Here is a 21,703-nt window from a genome sequence, read left to right as displayed (position 1 = left end):
TGGCTTTCGGTTTTCGTCTTAGGAACCTGCCGGACGTCACCAAGTCTTTTCTGGTGGTGAGGGCTTTAAAGGGTTGGCGGCGTTCTCAGTCAGGGCAGGATGACCGTAGGCCGGTGTCTTTTGCTTTGCTGTTGAGGTTGGGGGATCAACTAGTCGACGTTTGTGCCTCGTCGTGGGAGTTACGTTTGTTTCGGTTGGCTTTTTCGCTGGCATTTTTTGGGGCATTGCGTTTGGGCGAGTTGGTTTCTCCGTCGGTTAAGAGGCAGGGTAGTTTGTTTAGGGACGATGTGGACCTTTTCCAGGACAGGGTGGAGTTTCGTATTAGGCGGTCAAAAACTGATGTGGAAGAGAGAGGTCGGAAGGTTGTTTTGTTCTCGGTCCCGGGTTGCGCAATGTGTCCGGTATGCTGCTTGAGGGAGTACGGGGTTGCGGTGGTGGGGACGAATTCCCCTCTCTTAGTGCATGCGGACGGGTCTTTCCTTTCCCGTTTCCAATTCACGGCGGTCTTTAGGCGGTGTCTAGGGCAGTTGGGCTTAGCGCTTGGGGGTTACTCTAGCCACTCTTTCAGAATCGGGGCAGCGACAGAGGCGGCCAGACGTGGGCTGGGGCAGGACGTGATCATGCGGATAGGAAGGTGGGAATCGATTCGTTTTAGATCATATATACGCCTAGATCGGCTGTAATATTGCATTGTATTCTGTCTCATCCCGCACGGTATGCTTTTGTTCTTATTATGTCGTTGCAGATTCGGACCCAGCGCTAATCTGGATAATGGGTCTCGTATGTTTTCTGGGGAGCCATCCGGGCAGCGGTTCGGCCGGATGGACAACAGTTGGGGATTGACCGGTCGGTAGCGGTGGTAAGATGGTTGGGGCGTAGGGGAATGGTGTGGGGGGGCGTGTTACCTGAGGTCCACAAGTTTGTTAGGTTGGATAGGGTGCCGGATGTGTTGGTGTTGCACGTGGGGGGCAACGATTTGGGGGCGCGGCCGTTGCGGGAATTGGTGAAGGACGTTAAATTCGACCTACTCCGGTTGTGGGCGCTGTTCCCGGGTCTTATTTCCGTTTGGTTATACATTGTTCCCCGCAAAGTGTGGAGGGGGGCGCGGTCGGTGGAGGGGATAAATAAGGCTAGGATAAAAGCTAACCGGGCCATAGGGAGATTTATGGCAAGGAATGGTGCAGTGGTAGTACGGCATACCGAACTGGAAAAATGTGTCGGGACGTTATTTGGCGGTCTGACGGTGTTCACTTGAACGCAGTGGGGATTGACATGTGGTGTCTGGCAATACAGGAAGGCATTGAGACAGCTTTGCGGATGTGGAGGGACGCACAGGCTTAAGGTGTCAAGCATGTGCGTTCGTGGCGGTGGGAGGTCCTTGAAGTTGGAGAGATTCAGGTGACGAGGATGGGAGGGCTCCACGGTTGGGGCTGGACTCCTATGGCTGGTGGTCGGTTGTGGCGGAATTTGGGCGAGCCGTCAGTGGTGCCTCCGAGCTGGTGCTTAACGGCTGGGAGCAAGTCGGCTCAAAAAGGATACTGGGAAAATTCTGAGGTTTGGGGCTTCCAGGACCTCCCCCGTGTTACTCAGGGATATGAATAAGTTGGTTATATCTTATGGGGATGTTTTGTGGAAAATAAAAGGTTAATTATTCATGTATGTGTTTTCAATAAACGGCTGCTGTGGCCGATATAATCCAACTTGGTGTCCGTGTCTTATTGGGGTTCTGACAGGGCCAGTTTAGAGGGGTTAGGGCTTGTGGTAGGTGAGTCAGGGGTTAGTAAGTGACTGATCATGAGGGGCGAGCGGGTAATAACCAATACCCCGTCATGATACTACATATAACAAACAGACATTTTATACATAACGTGTAAGGTCAGACAACATGGTGTCCTGGGGTTGAAGTGATGTCACTTCCGGGTCATGCACGTACCGGCAATAAAGTCACTTTATTGCCGGTATGTGCATGACCCGGAAGTGACATCACTTCAACTCCAGGACACCATGTTGTCTGACCTTACACGTTATGTATAAAATGTCTGTTTGTTATATGTAGTATCATTCTGCTCCTGATGAAGGGGACTTACTCTGTGCCCCGAAACGCGTAGAGCTCTATTTTCCTGTTGTTTGGAAATAAAGGATTTTTTGCAAGAAGTACCGACTCTGGGACTACTGCCTCATCCTAAGATTCTTGAAGCGATCCAGGATTGGGAGGACTTTTTGTTGGGTGTCTTGAGCTTTATCCCTCAAAATTTCCTCCCAGTGAAGTGAGTGGAGATTACTAATACCTATTGATTATATTGATTTTTATTGATTCTATATGGCACCAAATCTGGTGTCATTAGTGTGGATCTCACTGCTACTTGATTTTATTGTATCATACCCATTCAGGATCTGAATGTTCAGGTATTGTTTATTCCTGTTTACACTCTCCTGAATGCACTTACCACCATCCAGTGACTAACAATTGGTCTTAATACTAGATACATCTGGTGTCAGTACTATTGATCCGTTAGGGGTCAACTATACGTACCTTCCAGATACCTTTATTGATACCTTCTTTTGTCTCGACTGGCGCCTCACACTGTTATCCCTCCCTCTTTTTTATCTTCATTTTATGTACGTGTTGAACTAGTTCAAACTACTGACCACATCTGGCAGCCTATCGATCACCATACTTGACTCTCCTCTTTACCCACTTTTTATTTCCTCCTCCTCTGGCGCCCTGAAAATAATTATATAGACTTCTTGGATTTGGTATCAAGTAAGTCTTGTGATTAACCCTCTACACCTTTTTCTCTCGTACCTGCTGGGAGACTCTGCAGCATGTTGTAAGTGTAGAACTACAAGTCCCAGCTGTATAATGACACTGGTAATACACACAGGATCTTCCCCCTACCTTCTTGTGCAATGCTCTCTCTAGTCCTTCAGCTCCTGTGCCTAGAATTGTCTCCTCAGTGCTTGCTGCAGATACCCAGTCTGTGCAGCTGAAGGGGTTAAGAATCCTAGGAGAGAGGCAGTAAAGGGGGGCGTGGCCAGCACAGTGACATCTCGTTTACAGGCTTGTAAACGAACATTATCAGAGCAGGGAGAGAAGCTGACATCACAGGTCATGTGACCCTCAGTGAAATCTGAGAAACCAGCCACTGGAGATAAAGTGAGTTAATTGGAAAGCTGTTACATTTGCCCAGTTAGGAACATAGAAAGAACAAAAAATAACTCGGACAACCCCTTTAAGTGATTCAAAGGAAAGCAAAATCTTCAAACATTTTTCAGTTTATATAGTGAATGTTTGAGTTTCTAAAAAATAATACAAACACTGCTAATTTTTTGACCAGTGTAATATTCACTTTTCTTCAATTTTTTTAGAGGAACAATACAAATTTGATATATTTTTCTTCATGTTTTGATTTGAAATAGAATGTGTAGTGTTCCTAATGCATTTGTGTTTGGAAATAAAAGCTATTAGAAGGATTTTAAGCTTTATTCACTTTTTTAAACACACTGCTATTATTTTGAACATAACTGTATGTAGTGCAGTAAGTCTACTGTGCTATGTGCCACTTGTGCAGGGGGTGGGAGACAAGGGGCCCACCTTGCTCAGAGCCCCACCGGGGGATTAACCTGTACCCTTGTGGGCCAGTCCGAGCCTAACCCCATGTATAGTCCAGTATATTACACTGCACCCCATCTATAGTCTGGTATAATACACTGCACCCCATGTACACTCACCTAAAGAATTATTAGGAACACCAAACTAATACGGTATTGGACCCCCTTTTGCCTTCAGAACTGCCTTAATTCTATGTGGCATTGATTCAACAAGGTGCTGATAGCATTCTTTAGAAATGTTGGCCCATATTGATAGGATAGCATCTTGCAGTTGATGGAGATTTGAGGGATGCACATCCAGGGCACGAAGCTCCCGTTCCACCACATCCCAAAGATGCTCTATTGGGTTGAGATCTGGTGACTGTGGGGGCCATTTTAATACAGTGAACTCATTGTCATGTTCAAGAAACCAATTTGAAATGATTCAAGCTTTGTGACATGGTGCATTATCCTGCTGGAAGTAGCCATCAGAGGATGGATACATGTTCTCATTCTGTTTACGCCAAATTCGGACTCTACTATTTGAATGTCTCAACAGAAATCGAGACTCATCAGACCAGGCAACATTTTTCCAGTCTTCAACAGTCCAATTTTGGTGAGCTCGTGCAAATTGTAGCCTCTTTTTCCTATTTGTAGTAGAGATGAGTGGTACCCGGTGGGGTCTTCTGCTGTTGTAGCCCATCCGCCTCAAGTTTGTGCGTGTTGTGGCTTCACAAATGCTTTGCTGCATACCTCGGTTGTAACGAGTGGTTATTTCAGTCAACGTTGCTCTTCTATCAGCTTGAATCAGTCGGCCCATTCTTCTCTGACCTCTATCATCCACAAGGCATTTTTGGCCACAGGTCTGCCGCATATTGGATGTTTTTCCCTTTTCACACCATTCTTTGTAAACCCTTAGAAATGGTTGTGCGTGAAAATCCCAGTAACTGAGCAGATTGTGAAATACTCAGACCGGCCCGTCTGGCACCAACAACCATGCCACGCTCAAAATTGCTTAAATCATCTTTCTTTCCCATTCTGACATTCAGTTTGGAGTTCAGGAGATTGTCTTGACCAGGACCACCCTCTTAAATGAATTGAAGCAACTGCCATGCGATTGGTTGACTAGATAATTGCATTAATGAGAAATGGAACAGGTGTTCCTAATAATTATTTAGGTGAGTGTATAGTCTTGTATATTACACAATAATCCACTGTAATGTATCGGAAATATCTTTAAAATGTTTTATTGTGAAAATGTTACATTATAAGATAAATATCTAGTAATCTCAGACACAATGTATCACTCCCATCCTCTCACACACAATGTATTATTCCCATTATGTAACTCCCAATGCATCTGTCCCATCATATTATACATAATTTGTCACTCCCACCATCTCACAATGTATTACTCCCATCATCTCACACAATGTGTTACTCCCATCATATTGAACATTGGGTCAGATTAACAGTAAAACTGTCCTTGCCATCCCTAGCAACCAATTGTTGCTTTCATTTTTCCAAAGCAATTTTAGAACTGAAAACTGACAGCGCAGCTTTTATTTTCCAAGAGCCTAATACGAAATGAAAGCTGAGTTGGGATTGGCTGTTACAGGGACTAAAGTTCTACAGAAATCTGAACCTTAAATCCCTCTCTGGAGTCAAATATCCACCACTCATCCCAAAATCTCTGTGATGAGAATGAAGAGATATGAAGAGAATTTCAGGCAAGGACATGTATGTAGATGCTGTGATAATAAAAAAAATTGTCACAAGAACAGCCCTGAGGGCAAAATGTAACCCCAATACGGCCACTCTCATGGTAAAGGGCTTCTTGTGATATCATGATTAGAATGGTACTGTCAGGATTCAAACCAGTGACCAGCCATGTCCCAGGCAGTAGCTCTAGCAACTAGACTACCAACCATTCTGGACATTTCCTTCTACTGAACTCTTTGATCTACCTTGTTCCAGCCTTGCATTGTTAATCTCTGTGATTCCTTGCACCTGCTACTTCCTCTTTATAAGCCCAGCCTCTTGCACCAGATCCCTGCTGGTTATTGTTCTTCTGGACTTGATCCTGCTGCATCTACCGCTGTTCCTCTGTTGCTACTGCTACCAACTTGACTGCTGCCGACCTCGGAACTGTCCCCGACTACTCTTCTGCTTGTCCCTACCAACTGAACTGCTACCACCGTTCCTGATCCAGATTGTCTGACCACGCTCACTGCCGCCTGCCCTGACCCACCGCCTGCCAACCGATTACGCCTCTGCCTGACTTCCTGCAACTACAACCTGCCTGCGGTCCTTGCCACTGGCTCCCACCTCCAGCCAGCTGTCCTCTGACTCAGGTGAGCCTGTAGGATTGCAACAGAATAACCAGCCAAAAAATGGAGTCCGCGATGGCCACCCTGCGCAAACAAGTCTCCGAACTTCAGGAATTTGGCGCCTCTGCCCAAAAGGAAATGGCTCAACTTCAAGGCGCAATCCAGAGCCAACACAGGGAAATTATCGACTTGCAGCGTCAACTACTGGACGTACGCGGCACGGTCACAGACACCCGCATGCCTCTCCCATCAAAGTTTAACGGCGATCGGAGCCAGTTTCGGGGGTTCCTCAACCAGTGCCGTATCTACTTTCAGATGCAGCCGGGCTCCTTTTCCTCGGACAGAAAGAAGATCCTGTTCATCATTAACCTTCTAACTGACGAGGCCCTGGCATGGGCATCCCCATATGTGGAATCCCACAGTCCCTTATTAAATAACCTAGACAACTTCACCGCAGCCATGAGCCAAGTCTTCGACGACCCTAACCGCTGCGCGACTGCTGAGGCTAGGCTGCACAGTCTACGGCAGGGAAGACGCTCTGTAGCCGAGTATACCTCCGAGTTCCGCCGCAGGGTCACGGACACCACCTGGAACCCCGCTGCTCAGAAAAGTCAATTTTGCCGCGGACTCTCCGAACTTATAAAGGATGAGCTTGCCAGGGTAGACGCCCCAGACGATCTGGATGACTTCATCCAACTGTGCATCCGAATTGACCGGAGACTCGCGGAAAGAAGGAAAGAAAGACTCTGGTCCTTAGATAACAGGCCCGCGTACCCTTTCACTCCAATGACTCAGCCGGCTCACCAACCCTCCACCGAACCGATGCAGGTCGACACACTGCGCAAGACTCTATTGGCTGCTGAAAAGGAGAGACGACTGGCCGCAGGCCTCTGCCTTTACTGTGGCGAGCCAGGGCACTTCGCTATTAGGTGCCCCAATAAGACTCGCCGAACCATTGCTGTCACTGAATTACGGGAATTGCAACAAGCCACAATTTCACCCTTGGCCTCTGAAACCATGGACACTACAGGTACCGGGTCCCACTTCATTGTTCCCATCCTTATCACCATTGGGGAACGACAGCTTCCCTGCTCCGCAATGCTTGACTCGGAGGCCGGCGGAAATTTCATGGACTTGACCTTCGCCCATGAGAACAACATACCACTGGTAACCAGGGCAGCCCCCATCGATCTGGAAACCGTCGATGGGACCCCGCTCTCTTCTGGGCCGGTTACGCACCAGACCGCTGATCTTCAACTCCTCGTCAAACCCGATCATCAGGAAACCATTCACTTCTCCCTAATCACCTCCCCTAAGTTTCCGGTGATCCTAGGCATCCCTTGGTTGGAAACCCACAACCCCTTGGTGGACTGGGACGCCCGTTGCATACGGTTCCGCTCTGACTTTTGTTCTCAGGACTGTTTACGTGAATCCGTCCCTCCTCCGCCCGAAGAACCTACCATATTCGGACTATCCACCAAGGAGCTTTTACCCCCTTAATATCGGGAGTTCCAGGATGTCTGTGACAAAAGAAATGCAGACAAACTGCCCCCGCATCGGCCTTATGACTGGCCGATTGAGCTACTACCTGGAGCCGAAATACCCTTCGGCAGTATATACTCCCTCTCCGAGCCGGAACTAAAGGCCCTGAAGGAGTACTTAGACGAAAATCTAAAAAAAGGTTTTATCCGACCTTCCACATCTCCTGCAGGGGCCCCTTTCTTCTTCGTGGGGAAAAAAGACTCTTCTCTACGCCCTTGCATAGATTATCGAAAGCTCAACAACGTTACTGTGAAGAACCGGTACCCTCTCCCCCTGATTTCTGAACTCCTTGAGAGACTTCGGGCGGCAAAAGTCTTTACTAAGCTCGATCTCTGAGGAGCCTACAACCTGGTCCGAATTCGCCCGGGGGACGAGTGGAAAACCGCCTTCCGAACCCGCTACGGTCACTTTGAGTATCTGGTCATGCCTTTCGGCCTCTGCAATGCCCCTGCTACCTTCCAACATTTTATCAACGACCTCCTCAGGGACATTCTTGACCAATTTGTGGCAGCATATCTGGACGATATTTTGATTTTCTCAGAAGACCCTGAACAACATTGTGGGCATGTCCGCAGGGTGCTACAGAAACTCTGTGAACAATCTCTCTATATTAAACTGGAGAAGTGCGAATTTGAACAGACTTCCACCCAATTCCTCGGCTATATTATTTCCCCGGAGGGCTTAAGTATGGATCCCCAGAAGATCCAGGCCGTGACTGAGTGGCCCGCCCCGAAGAACGAAAAGGAAGTCCAGAGGTTTGTAGGTTTTGCAAACTTTTATCGGAAGTTCATCAGGAACTTTTCGAAAATCATCGCCCCAATCACTCAACTAACAAAAAAGACTGTCCCCTTCGTGTGGACTCCGGAGGCACAGGAGGCCTTTGCTAAACTGAAGTCCCTCTTCACCTCTGCCCCGATCCTGGCCCACCCAAACCCTGAATTACCATTTACGGTCGAGGTGGACGCCTCCGACGCTGCGGTGGGCGCAATTCTGTCTCAACGTTCAGGGGAAAAGATGCTCCTACACCCTTGCACTTTCTTCTCCCGCCAGATGTCCCCCGCTGAATGGAATTACGACATCGGGAATAAGGAACTGCTGGCAATCAAGGACGCTTTCACCGAGTGGAGACACTTGCTGGAGGGGGCCCACAATCCCATCTCTGTATACACGACCACCGGAACCTAGAGTTTATCCGCAGCGCCAAGAGACTCACCGCCAGACAGGCCAGGTGGAGTCTGTTTTTCTCCAGATTCAATTTTGTTATCTCCTATCGCCCTGGGTCGAAGAACGGCAAAGCGGATGCTCTCTCAAGGATGTTCTCTGAACCCTCTCAGATCAATGAGGCTCCGGCTGGTATCCTTCCCGACAGAAGCATCCTAGGAGCCACCTATTTGAGGGAACTCCTGGGTTCCCTCAAGGAAGGGTATGAGAACGATCACCTCCTCACCTACCCACCTGGAGCTGTAAACCTTACTCTCAAGGGTGACTACTGGTTGTACCGGGATCAGCAGTTGTACGTACCAGAATCTGCACAACTTGACGTACTTAAACTCAACCACGATTCCAAACCGGCCGGCCATCTGGGTATCAGAAGGACCCAGGAGCTCCTCTCCCGTTTCTTCTGGTGGCCAACTTACAGAAAAGATACCGAGAGGTTTGTCTCCTCATGCACGACGTGCGCCCGCAACAAGCTCCTCCCCCGTGGGCTTGCTATGTCCACTCCCGGTTCCCTCCCGCCCCTGGGGTTCAATCTCCATGGACTTTATTGTGGACCTTCCTCCCTCCAAGGGCATGAACACCGTTCTGGTCGCCGTCGACCGTCTCACTAAAATGGCCCACTTCATCCCCTGCAAGGGCCTACCTACCGCCAAACAGACGGCCGATCTCGTACTCCGAGAGGTTTTTAGGCTACATGGGGCCCCGGACGATGTTGTTTCGGATCGGGGAGTACAGTTCACTTCCAGGTTCTGGAGAAACTTCTGTCAAGACTTGGGATCAAGGTGAACTTGTCTTCTGCGTTCCACCCCCCAATCCAATGGGCAGACTGAGAGAACGAATCAAAGCAGTCGAGTCCTCGAGCAGTATTTGCGCTGTTTCGTCACCCATCTGCAGGACGACTGGCTGGACCACCTCTCTACGGCCGAGTTCGCCTATAACAATGCGGAGCACAGTTCTACCCAATACAGCCCGTTCTACGCTAACACCGGCCTACACACAACCTTCATCCCTCACTTGCCCATTTCCACCACAGTCCCAGCTGTGGCCGAACGTCTTGCAAGTCTACAACAGGCACAGGAAAATATTCCGGACAATCTACATCGAGCCCAGAGCCGCTTCAAGCAGGCAGCGGATAAACACCGCAAACCCGCTCCGGAATTCCAGGTAGGAGACAAGGTGTGGCTCTCCACCAGAAACCTAAGCCCAAAGGTTCCCTCCCGGAAGTTGGGCCAAAAATACATGGGTCCTTTCCGGATCACGGCTCGAATCAACGAAGTCACCTTCCGACTCGACCTTCCCGACTCCATCTGAGTGCACCCGGTTTTCCACTGCTCTCTCCTGAAACCTCATGTTGAGAACACTTTCCCAGGCTGCCACCCCCCTCCTCCTCCTCCTCCGGTAAGAGTACAAGACCAGGAGGAATACACTGTGGCCAAGATCCTTGACTCCAGACTCCACCGTGGAAGGCTGCAGTATCTAGTTGGGTGGAAGGGCTATTCCCCGGAGGATAACTCCTGGGAGCCGGAGGAAAATGTCCATGCCCCCAGACTGGTAAAAGCTTTCCACCAAAGACATCCCGATAAACCATCATCTGCGGTGCCCGGAGGTCACCTTGGAGGGGGGGGGGAGTACTGTCAGGATTCAAACCAGTGACCAGCCATGTCCCAGGCAGTAGCTCTAGCCACTAGACTACCAACCATTCTGGACATTTCCTTCTACTGAACTCTTTGATCTACCTTGTTCCAGCCTTGCATTGTTAATCTCTGTGATTCCTTGCACCTGCTACTTCCTCTTTATAAGCCCAGCCTCTTGCACCAGATCCCTGCTGGTTATTGTTCTTCTGGACTTGATCCTGCTGCATCTACCGCTGTTCCTCTGTTGCTACTGCTACCAACTTGACTGCTGCCGACCTCGGAATTGTCCCCGACTACTCTTCTGCTTGTCCCTACCAACTGAACTGCTACCACCGTTCCCGATCCGGATTGTCTGACCACGCTCACTGCCGCCTGCCCTGACCCACCGCCTGCCAACCGATTACGCCTCTGCCTGACTTCCTGCAACTACAACCTGCCTGCGGTCCTTGCCACTGGCTCCCACCTCCAGCCAGCTGTCCTCTGACTCAGGTGAGCCTGTAGGATTGCAACAGGTACGGTCATGCTCGTCTCCCCCCAGCTCCTCTTTGCTATGCCTCTGGTGTGACCTCTTTACTTGTGATGTCAGTTACTTGGCATGTCATAATCGGGGGCATGACTCTAATCTACTCATGACATAACAATCAGTGTCGTCTAATCCCATAAACTGGGGTCGTGCCCTGACACCATTCTCAGTTTCCCTAGCTGGCTCTCACCACGGGGAAGACTAGGAAGAAGAGGAGGTTGATGCCTAAGACAGTTCCTGTGGTGAACACGGTAGAGAAGATGGATGTCGGCCCTTGCCAGTATCTGTATGATGGAGAGATGGAGTCTGTTCACAGTGATGGATATTAGCCCTCACCAGTATCCTGATGATGTGCAGATGAATGTCCTTCAGGGGACCACCACCATTAGGGCATCTAACCCCGGAAGAGAAAGCGGCCATCTTGTACCATCTGCCACCATCTATAACATCTGACACTAGGCCCATAACATCTGACAAATTGCCACCTGAATACCATCTGCTGCTTGGTTCCCATTTATGATATGTCAACTGGGGCCATTTAACATCTGCAGCTTGTTTTTACCATCCAAACCATCTAAAATTCCCATGAAGATGAGCAGAGCAACACCAGGTCCGTTAAGTTTGGCCAATTCTCCTTGTGTTTTTGTAAATAGTTTTTCTTTTTTAGATATTTTCTCTTCTAGGATCTGACTACAAAACAACATGAGGAACCTCTCGTGTGACTATTCCATCCCTGAAAATCTGTCAGAGGTGCGACCCCCGACCTACTCTGTACAAGTGAGCAGACCTGAATCCAGCCAATCCTGAAGACGGAGCCACCTCCTCCCTTAACCACCTCAGCTCCCCTAGCTTAAACACCCTTAATGACCAGACCACTTTTTACAATTCTGCACTACACTACTTTCACGGTTTATTGCTCGGTCATACAACTTACCACCCAAATGAATTTGACCTCCTTTTCTTCTCACTAATAGAGCTTTCATTTGGTGGTATTTCATTGTTGCTGCCACTTTTACTTTTTTTTGTTATTAATCGAAATTGACCGAAATTTTTACCAAAAAATGACATTTTTCACTTTCAGTTTTAATTTTTTTTTTTTTTAAACTACATTTCTATATAAATTTTTCTCTAAATTTATTGTTCTACATGTCTTTTTCCTTATAAAGTCTCATTCTACTAACTTGTGACAAAAAATAAAAACTTCCATGAACTCACTATGCCCATCACGAAATACCTTGGGGTGTCTTCTTTCCAAAATGGGGTCACTTGTGGGGTAGTTATACTGCCCTGGCATTTTAGGGGACCTAAAGCGTGAGAAGAAGTCTGGAATCCAAATGCATAAAAAATGCCCTGTTAATTCCTAAAGATGCTCTTTGGAATTTGGGCCCCTTTGCGCATCTTGGCTGCAAAAAAGTGTCACACGTGGCATCGCCGTACTCAGGAGAGCAATGTGTTTTGGGGTGTATTTTTACATATACCCATGCTGGGTGAGAGAAATATCTCTCTAAAAGTCAACTTTTCCCATTTTTTTATACAAAGTTATCATTTTAGAGAGATATTTATCTTACCCAGCATGGGTATATGTAAAAAGACACCCCAAAACACATTCCCCAACTTCTCCTGAGTACGGCGATACCACATGTGTGACACTTTTTTGCAGCCTAGGTGCGCAAAGGGGCCCAAATTCCTTTTAGGAGGGCATTTTTAAACATTTGGATTCCAGACTTCTTCTCACGCTTTAGGGCCCCTAAAATGCCAGGGGCACAAGTTAGCGGAAAATGATTTTTTTTTGTTTTTTCTCACAAAGTCTCCCTTTCCGCTAACTTGTGACAAAAAATTAAATCTCCCACGGACTCCATATGCCCCTCAGCGAATACCTTGGGGTGTCTACTTTCCAAAATGGGGTCACATATGGGGTATCTATGAACTCGCCATGCCCCTCAAAAGTGATCTTTTTATAGCGCCGCAGCGATTTTACGGTGTTTTTGCAGTGATCAGAAAAAAAATAATTCTGTCACTGCGGTGGGGCGGACTGAACGCAAGTGTGCGCACAAGATCAGGCCTGATCGGGCGAACACTGCGTTTTTTGTAGAGCCTATAGAACATGTCCTATTCTTGTCCGCAATTGCGGACAAGAAAAGGGCATTTTCTATATAGTTCTGGCAATGTGCGGATCTGCAAAATGCGGAAAGTACATTGCCGGTGTCCGTGTTTTGCGGATCCGCGGTGTCCGTGTTTTGCGGATCCGCGGTGTCCGTGTTTTGCGGATCCGCGGTGTCCGTGTTTTGCGGATCCGCGGTGTCCGTGTTTTGCGGATCCGCGGTCTCCGTGTTTTGCGGATCCGCGGTCTCCGTGTTTTGCGGATCCGCGGTCTCCGTGTTTTGCGGATCCGCGGTGTCCGTGTTTTGCGGATACGCGGTGTCCGTGTTTTGCGGATACGCGGTGTCCGTGTTTTGCGGATACGCGGTGTCCGTGTTTTGCGGATACGCGGTGTCCGTGTTTTTTTGCGGATCCGTGGTGTCCGTGTTTTGCAGATCCGCAAAACACATACGGACGTCTGAATGGAGCCTTACAGGGGGGTGATCAATGACAGGGGGGTGATCAGGGAGTCTATATGGGGTGATCACCCCCCTATAAGGCTCCATTCAGACGTCTGTATGTGTTTTGCGGATCCGCAAAACACATACGGACGTCTGAATGGAGCCATACAGGGGGTGATCAATGACAGGGAGTGATCAGGGAGTCTATATGGGGTGATCACCCCCCTGTGATTGATCACCCCCCCCCCCTGTAAGGCTCCATTCAGACGTCCGTATGTGTTTTGCGGATCCGCAAAACACATACGGACGTCTGAATGGAGCCTTACAGGGGGGTGATCAATCACAGGGGGGTAATCAGTGACAGGGGGGTATTCAGGGAGTCTATATGGGGGGATCAGGGGTTAATAAGGGGTTAATAAGTGACAGGGTGTAGTGTAGTGGTGTTTGGTGCTACTTTACAGAGCTGCCTGTGTCCTCTGGTGGTCGATCCAAGCAAAAGGGACCACCAGAGGACCAGGTAGAAGGTATATTAGACGCTGTTAACAAAACAGCGTCTAATATACCTTTCAGGGGTTAAAAAAATTGGATCTACAGCCTGCCAGCGAATGATCGCCGCTGGCAAGCTGTAAATCCACTAGTTTACCTGCCGATCCTGTGAACGCGCGCGCCTGTGTGCGCGCGTTCACAGGAAATCTCGCCTCTCGCGAGATGACGCATCGGCGCGTGAAGGAGGAATGAATCAGCCGCCTCCGGAACGCGATCCTGTGTTAGGCAGTCCGGAGGCGGTTAAAAGGACCAAAGTCACAAATTTTTTTTAATTTTTTTTTATTAATTATCAAGTCGCACAAATTGTACTCAGTCCTTATTTTCTATGGGTGTATTAAGTAAGTGCAGAGCTGGAGTCTACATTCAATATGGCCACTCTCATGCTAAGGCACCACTTTTGATGTCATCATTAGAATGCTGGAATGGTCACACTTTTTGTGATGTCATCATTTGAATCCTGGCATGATAATGGTTCTTGTTTCCTTAGAGACACTATTTATGAAGTCATCGACTGAAGAGTCTGAGTGAATCATAATCAGTGGCATGACTCAGGGGCATAGATTGGATCAACAGCCCTTCTCCAGAAATGTAATAACTATAACCTATAATATTATTACACTCCAGAAGTACATCCAGACCCCTCAAACTCATTTAGTGAACTCACCATCTCCACCTTCTCAGGCAGAGAGTTCCATAGTCTCACTGTTCTTACAGTAAAGAATCCTCTTCTATGTTTGTGTACAAACCTTTTTTCCTCCAGACACAGAGGATGTCCCCTTGTCACAGTCACAGTCCTGGGGATAATTAGATGATGGGAGAGATCTCTGTACTGACCCGTGATATATTTATACATATGAACCAGAAGACCAAAACAGTGTTAAAGCCCAGAACAAAAAAGTGCCAAGAAGTAATTAAAAGTGTAACCTTTACTGAATAATATAAAAAATACAGGGTGGGCCATTTATATGGATACACCTTAATAAATGGGAATGGTTGGTGATATTAACTTCCTGTTTGTGGCACATTAGTATATGTGAGGGGGGAAACTTTTCAAGATGGGTGGTGACCATGGCGGCCATTTTGAAGTTGGCCATTTTGAATCCAACTTTAGTTTTTTCAATAGTAAGAGGGTCATGTGACACATCAAACTTATTGGGAATTTCACAAGAAAAACAATGGTGTGCCTGGTTTTAACGTAACTTTATTCTTTCATGAGTTATTTACAAGTTTCTGACCACTTATAAAATGTGTTCAATGTGCTGCCCATTGTGTTGGATTGTCAATGCAACCCTTTTCTCCCACTCTTCACACACTGATAGCAACACCGCAGGAGAAATGCTAGCACAGGCTTCCAGTATCCGTAGTTTCAGGTGCTGCACATCTCGTATCTTCACAGCATAGACGATTGCCTTCAGATGATACGAGATGTGCAGCACCTGAAACTACGGATACTTGAAGCCTGTGCTAGCATTTCTCCTGCGGTGTTGCTATTAGTGTGTGAAGAGTGGGAGAAAAGGGTTGCATTGACAATCCAACACAATGGGCAGCACATTGAACACATTTTGCAAGTGGTCAGAAACTTGTAAATAACTCATGAAACAATAAAGTTACGTTAAAACCAAGCACACCATTGTTTTTCTTGTGAAATTCCCAATAAGTTTGATGTGTCAAATGACCCTCTTCCTATTGAAAAAACAAAAGTTGGATTCAAAATGGCCGACTTCAAAATGGCTGCCATGGTCACCACCCATCTTGAAAAGTTTCCCCCCTCTCATATACTAATGATCCACAAACAGGAAGTTAATATCACCAACCATTCCCATTTTATTAAGGTGTATCCATATAAATGGCCCACCCTGTATTATATATATACACAGTACAGACCAAAAGTTTAGACACACCTTCTCATTCAAAGAGTTTTCTTTATTTTCATGACTATGAAAATTGTAGATTCACACTGAAGGCATCAAAACTATGAATTAACACATGTGGAATTATATACATAACAAACAAGTGTGAAACAACTGAAAATATGTCATATTCTAGGTTCTTCAAAGTAGCCACCTTTTGCTTTGATTACTGCTTTGCACACTCTTGGCATTCTCTTGATGAGCTTCAAGAGGTAGTCCCCTGAAATGGTTTTCACTTCACAGGTGTGCCCTGTCAGGTTTAATAAGTGGGATTTCTTGCCTTATAAATGGGGTTGGGACCATCAGTTGCGTTGAGGAGAAGTCAGGTGGATACACCGCTGATAGTCCTACTGAATAGACTGATAGAATTTGTATTATGGCAAGAAAAAAGCAGCTAAGTAAAGAAAAACGAGTGGCCATCATTACTTTAAGAAATGAAGGTCAGTCAGTCAGCCGAAAAATTGGGAAAACTTTGAAAGTAAGAGCTATTTGACCATGAAGGAGAGTGATGGGGTGCTGCGCCAGATGACCTGGCCTCCACAGTCACCGGACCTGAACCCAATCGAGATGGTTTGGGGTGAGCTGGACCGCAGAGTTAAGGCAAAAGGGCCAACAAGTGCTAAGCATCTCTGGGAACTCCCTCAAGACTGTTGGAAGACCATTTCAGGGGACTACCTCTTGAAGCTCATCAAGAGAATGCCAAGAGTATGCAAAGCAGTAATCAAAGCAAAAGGTGGCTACTTTGAAGAACCTAGAATATGACATATTTTCAGTTGTTTCACACTTGTTTGTTATGTATATAATTCCACATGTGTTAATTCATAGTTTTGATGCCTTCATAGTCATTAAAATAAAGAAAACTCTTTGAAGGAGAAGGTGTGTCCAAACTTTTGGTCTGTACTGTATATATATATATATATATATATTTTTTTTTATATATATATATATATATATATATATATATATATATATATATATACATACACTGCTTAAAAAAAATAAAGGGAACACTTAAACAACACAATGTAACTGTCACGGCTGAGGATGGGGGAAATCCTCAGCCGTGTGCAGCCCGATGATGTTACGGCTGCTTGGCCATGAAGACAGGATTAGGGAGCTGGTCACCTCCTAAACGCATCCCTAACCTGACCCTGGCTCCTAGCTACATGGGCCAACCTTGATGGTAGGAGGGCCCATGCTCCGGAACCTAAAAGTCCCTGCTAGCCCTCAAGATGACCCTCACCTAGGAGCTAAGTAAGACAAGCCCACTCCTCCTAGACACGGAGGAGCAGGAGTCTCAACGGCCAAGCTGCAGGAAAAGGGGAGACATAAACAGCTCTATGGATATGGCAGGTGAACAAGGAGTTCCACCTACCTGCCACAGCCTTGCTGACTGGATCCCTGTGTTAGCAGGGTGCTGATCACAAGCGCATCCCTACACAGGGACCCAGATCCATAGCTGCACAAAATCACATATAAAACATCACACGGACATCACACATAACTGGAAATAACTAAAGCACAATATGGTTATGACATTAAGGTTTATGACCACAGGGGTGGCTCTTACTGGCAGGTAACAAATACATGAGGCTGCTCTCAGCTAAGCATGGCTGAAGCAACCTGAAGGCCTGCAAAAGCAATGAGGCTTTATAGGCCAAGAAGCCACACCCCACAGTAGGACACACCCAGTGCACACACACACTAGGAAGGGGATTAACCCTTCCAACACCAGGGAAGGGAAAACACCACTTAAAGGAGACGTGCACACAATAACATAAAACACAGTGCACACATCCACACATCACACACAAAACCGCATGCGCAGCGTAGCGAGCTGCATGGCACAGCTCAGCCTGCTACGCTGCCACATACATACTGTTGCCAGCGGCAACCACAGGTGAGGCCAATACCACAGCCCTCACCTGTGATTGAACACCAATGAAAACCGCTGACAACCGCATGCGGTTCAGGAGTCACGGTCATAGCCATGGCCGTGACAGTAACTCCAAGTCAATCACACTTCTGTGAAATCAAACTGAGTGACAATCAATTTCACATGCTGTTGTGCAAATGGGATAGACAACTGGTGGAAATTATAGGCAATTAGCAAGACACCCCCCAATAAAGGAGTGGTTCTGCAGGTGGTGACCTGACCACTTCTCAGTTCCTATGCTTCCTGGTTGATGTTTTGGTCACTTTTGAATGCTGCCGGTGCTTTCACTCTAGTGGTAGCATGAGACGGAGTCTACAACCCACACAAGTGGCTCAGGTAGTGCAGCTTATCCAGGATGGCACATCAATGCGAGCTGTGGCAAGAAGGTTTGCTGTGTCTGTCAGCGTAGTGTCCAGAGCATGGAGGCGCTACCAGGAGACAGGCCAGTACATCAGGAGACGTGGAGGAGTCTGTAGGAGGGCAACAACCCAGCAGCAGGACCGCTACCTCCGCCTTTGTGCAAGGAGGAACAGGAGGAGCACTGCCAGAGCCCTGCAAAATGACCTCCAGCAGGTCACAAATGTGCATGTGTCTGCTCAAACGGTCAGAAACAGACTCCATGAGGGTGATATGAGGGCCCGACGTCCACAGGTGGGGGTTGTGCTTACAGCCCAACACCGTGCAGGACGTTTGGCATTTGCCAGAAAACACCAAGATTGGCAAATTCGCCACTGGCGCTCTGTGCTCTTCACAGATGAAAGCAGGTTCACACTGAGCACATGTGACAGACGTGACAGAGTCTGGAGACGCTGTGGAGAACGTTCTGCTGCCTGCAACATCCTCCAGCATGACCGGTTTGGCATTGGGTCAGTAATGGTGTGGGGTGGCATTTCTTTGGAGGGCCGCACAGCCCTCCATGTGCTCGCCAGAGGTAGCCTGACTGCCATTAGGTACCGAGATTAGATCCTCAGACCCCTTTTGAGACCATATGCTGGTGCGGTTGGCCCTGGGTTCCTCCTAATGCAAGACAATGCTAGACCTCATGTGGCTGGAGTGTGTCAGCAGTTCCTGCAAGACGAAGGCATTGATGCTATGGACTGGCCCACCCGTTCCCCAGACCTGAATCCAATTGAGCACATCTGGGACATCACGTCTCGCTCTATCCACCAACGTCACGTTGCACCACAGACTGTCCAGGAGTTGGCAGATGCTTTAGTCCAGGTCTGGGAGGAGATCCCTCAGGAGACCGTCCGCCACCTCATCAGGAGCATGCACAGGCGTTGTAGGGAGATCATACAGGCACGTGGAGGCCACACACACTACTGAGCCTCATTTTGACTTGTTTTAAGGACATTACATCAAAGTTGGATCAGCCTGTAGTGTGTTTTTCCACTTTAATTTTGAGGGTGACTCTAAATCCAGACCTCCAAGGGTTTCCATTTTTTTTTTGTGTGATTTTGTTGTCAGCACATTCAACTATGTAAAGAACAAAGTATTTCAGAAGAATATTTAATTAATTCAGATCTAGGATGTGTTATTTTTGTGTTCCCTTTATTTTTTTGAGCAGTGTATATATACACTCACCTAAAGAATTATTAGGAACACCTGTTCTATTTCTCATTAATGCAATTATCTAGTCAACCAATCACATGGCAGTTGCTTCAATGCATTTAGGGGTGTGGTCTTGGTCAAGACAATCTCCTGAACTCCAAACTGAATGTCAGAATGGGAAAGAAAGGTGATTTAAGCAATTTTGAGTGTGGCTTGGTTGTTGGTGCCAAACAGGCCTGTCTGAGTATTTCAAAATCTGCTCAGTTACTGGGATTTTCACGCACAACTATTTCTAGGGTTTACAAAGAATGGTGTGAAAAGGGAAAAACATCCAGTATGCGGCAGTCCTGTGGGCAAAAAATGCCTTGTGGATGCTAGAGGTCAGAGGAGAATGGACCGACTGATTCAAGCTGATAGAAGAGCAACGGTGACTGAAATAACCACTCGTTCCAACCGAGGTATGCAGCAAAGCATTTGTGAAGCCACAACATGCACAACCTTGAGGCGGATGGGCTACAACAGCAGAAGACCCCATCGGGTACCACTCATCTCCACTACAAATAGGAAAAAGAGGCTACAATTTGCACGAGCTCACCAAAATTGGACTGTTGAAAACTGGAAAAATGTTGCCTGGTCTGATGAGTCTCGATTTCTGTTGAGACATTTAAATGGTAGAGTCCGAATTTGGCGTAAACAGAATGAGAACATGTATCCATCCTCTGATGGCTACTTCCAGGAGGATAATGCACCATGTCACAAAGCTCGAATCATTTCAAATTGGTTTCTTGAACATGACAATGAGTTCACTGAACTAAAATGGCCCCCACAGTCACCAGATCTCAACCCAATAGAGCATCTTTGGGATGTGGTGGAACGGGAGCTTCGTGCCCTGGATGTGCATCCCTCAAATCTCCATCAACTGCAAGATGCTATCCTATCAATATGGGCCAACATTTCTAAAGAATGCTATCAGCACCTTGTTGAATCAATGCCACGTAGAATTAAGGCAGTTCTGAAGGCAAAAGGGGGTCCAACACCGTATTAGTATGGTTTTCCTAATAATACTTTAGGTGAGTGTATATATACACACACACACAAAAAATTGAGGAATACAAATACAATAGATTAATAACATTCATGTGAGGGACAAAATCAGAGCAGACATAGGGATATTGCATAAAGTAAGCATAGCATACAGGTAAGGACTCCATAAATACACTGGTCACTATAGGTCAAACAGGCAACCCAGCGGTTGCTGACAAGTAGTGCAAAGTGCATATGAGAAGGTCCAAGCTATAGTACTCAAAAAGCAAAACAAAAAGCCAAAACAAGAAATATTAAAAAAAATTATAAATCCACTTTGTGCACACACGATTAAAGCGGTTGTCAGAGTTATGAGAAAAAAATATATATAGCACTGTAAATCTGATGGTCAGCAATATATAATTAAGCTAAGCAAGTTTTTGGCAAAAAAATACTGTATCTATTTTCTCATTTCCCTGGTTCCCTTCTGGTCCATTGTTTACCTGCAATAATAACAATCTCTGCCCCTCCTCCTGCTCTGCAAAGGGAGTGAATACAAGTACTGCCCTGAGTGACATGAGTGAGCAGTATGTTGTATGTGTAGGACTACAAGTCCCAGCTATATAATCAAACTGCTGATACACACAGGATCTTCCCCCTACCTGTTCTTGTGCAATGCACTGCAGACCTCCTCTAGTCTGTCAGCTCCTGTGCCCAGCATTTGTCTCCTCACTGCCTGCAGCTACTCAGTAAAGCCTTCAGCCCTGAGTCTGTGCTGCTAAAGGGGTTAAGAATCCAGGGAGAGAGCAGACATCAGCAGAGGGCAGTGCAGGGGGGAGTGGCCAGTACAGACACATATCTGCACTCTCAGGCTTGTGCACCAAACATCATCAGAGCAGGGAGAGAAGCTGACATCACAGGTCATGTGACCCTCAGTGAAATCTGGGAAAGCAGCAACTGGAGATAAAGAAAGTGAATTGTAAAGTCCTTACATTTGCCTAGTTAGAAACATACAAGAACAAAAAAATAACTCAGACAACCCCTTTAAAGGATATAGGATAGGAGAGGGAGATACAGGGAGTATGAACCTTTTATTATTAGACACTATATATCCCTTGGCCAAGAGATGTCCCCAAATGGTAGGGACTCTCTGTCCTCGTGCTTATCCTATTATGTCCCAATTACTGTTTCCCCCAAACTGGGTTCCTCAGGGGTTTAATGTAGGGAGGGTAGATAATCATAAAATCATAAGATAGGGTGATCAAATATAGATAATTAAATAATAAATAATAAGTACACAATTATCAAGGATGCAAGGATACAATTATCGAGCCCAGAGTAATTAGATAAATACCTCTG

At 46.8% G+C, this 21,703-nt stretch overlaps 1 long non-coding RNA gene across 1 annotated transcript; it reads left to right on the top strand.

Annotated features, from left to right (window-relative positions):
• Positions 1 to 3,008: 3,008 nt before the first annotated feature.
• Positions 3,009 to 21,309, top strand: LOC120997221. The gene is made up of 3 exons (XR_005778123.1): positions 3,009 to 3,053; positions 16,402 to 16,404; positions 21,191 to 21,309. It is a non-coding gene; the product is annotated as an uncharacterized LOC120997221 (long non-coding RNA).
• Positions 21,310 to 21,703: the final 394 nt, after the last annotated feature.

Source organism: Bufo bufo, chromosome 4, assembly GCF_905171765.1.
Source record: "Bufo bufo chromosome 4, aBufBuf1.1, whole genome shotgun sequence".
Taxonomy (NCBI): domain Eukaryota; kingdom Metazoa; phylum Chordata; class Amphibia; order Anura; family Bufonidae; genus Bufo; species Bufo bufo.
Note: the sequence above shows the minus strand (reverse complement) of the source record. Positions and strands in the feature narration are given on the sequence as shown.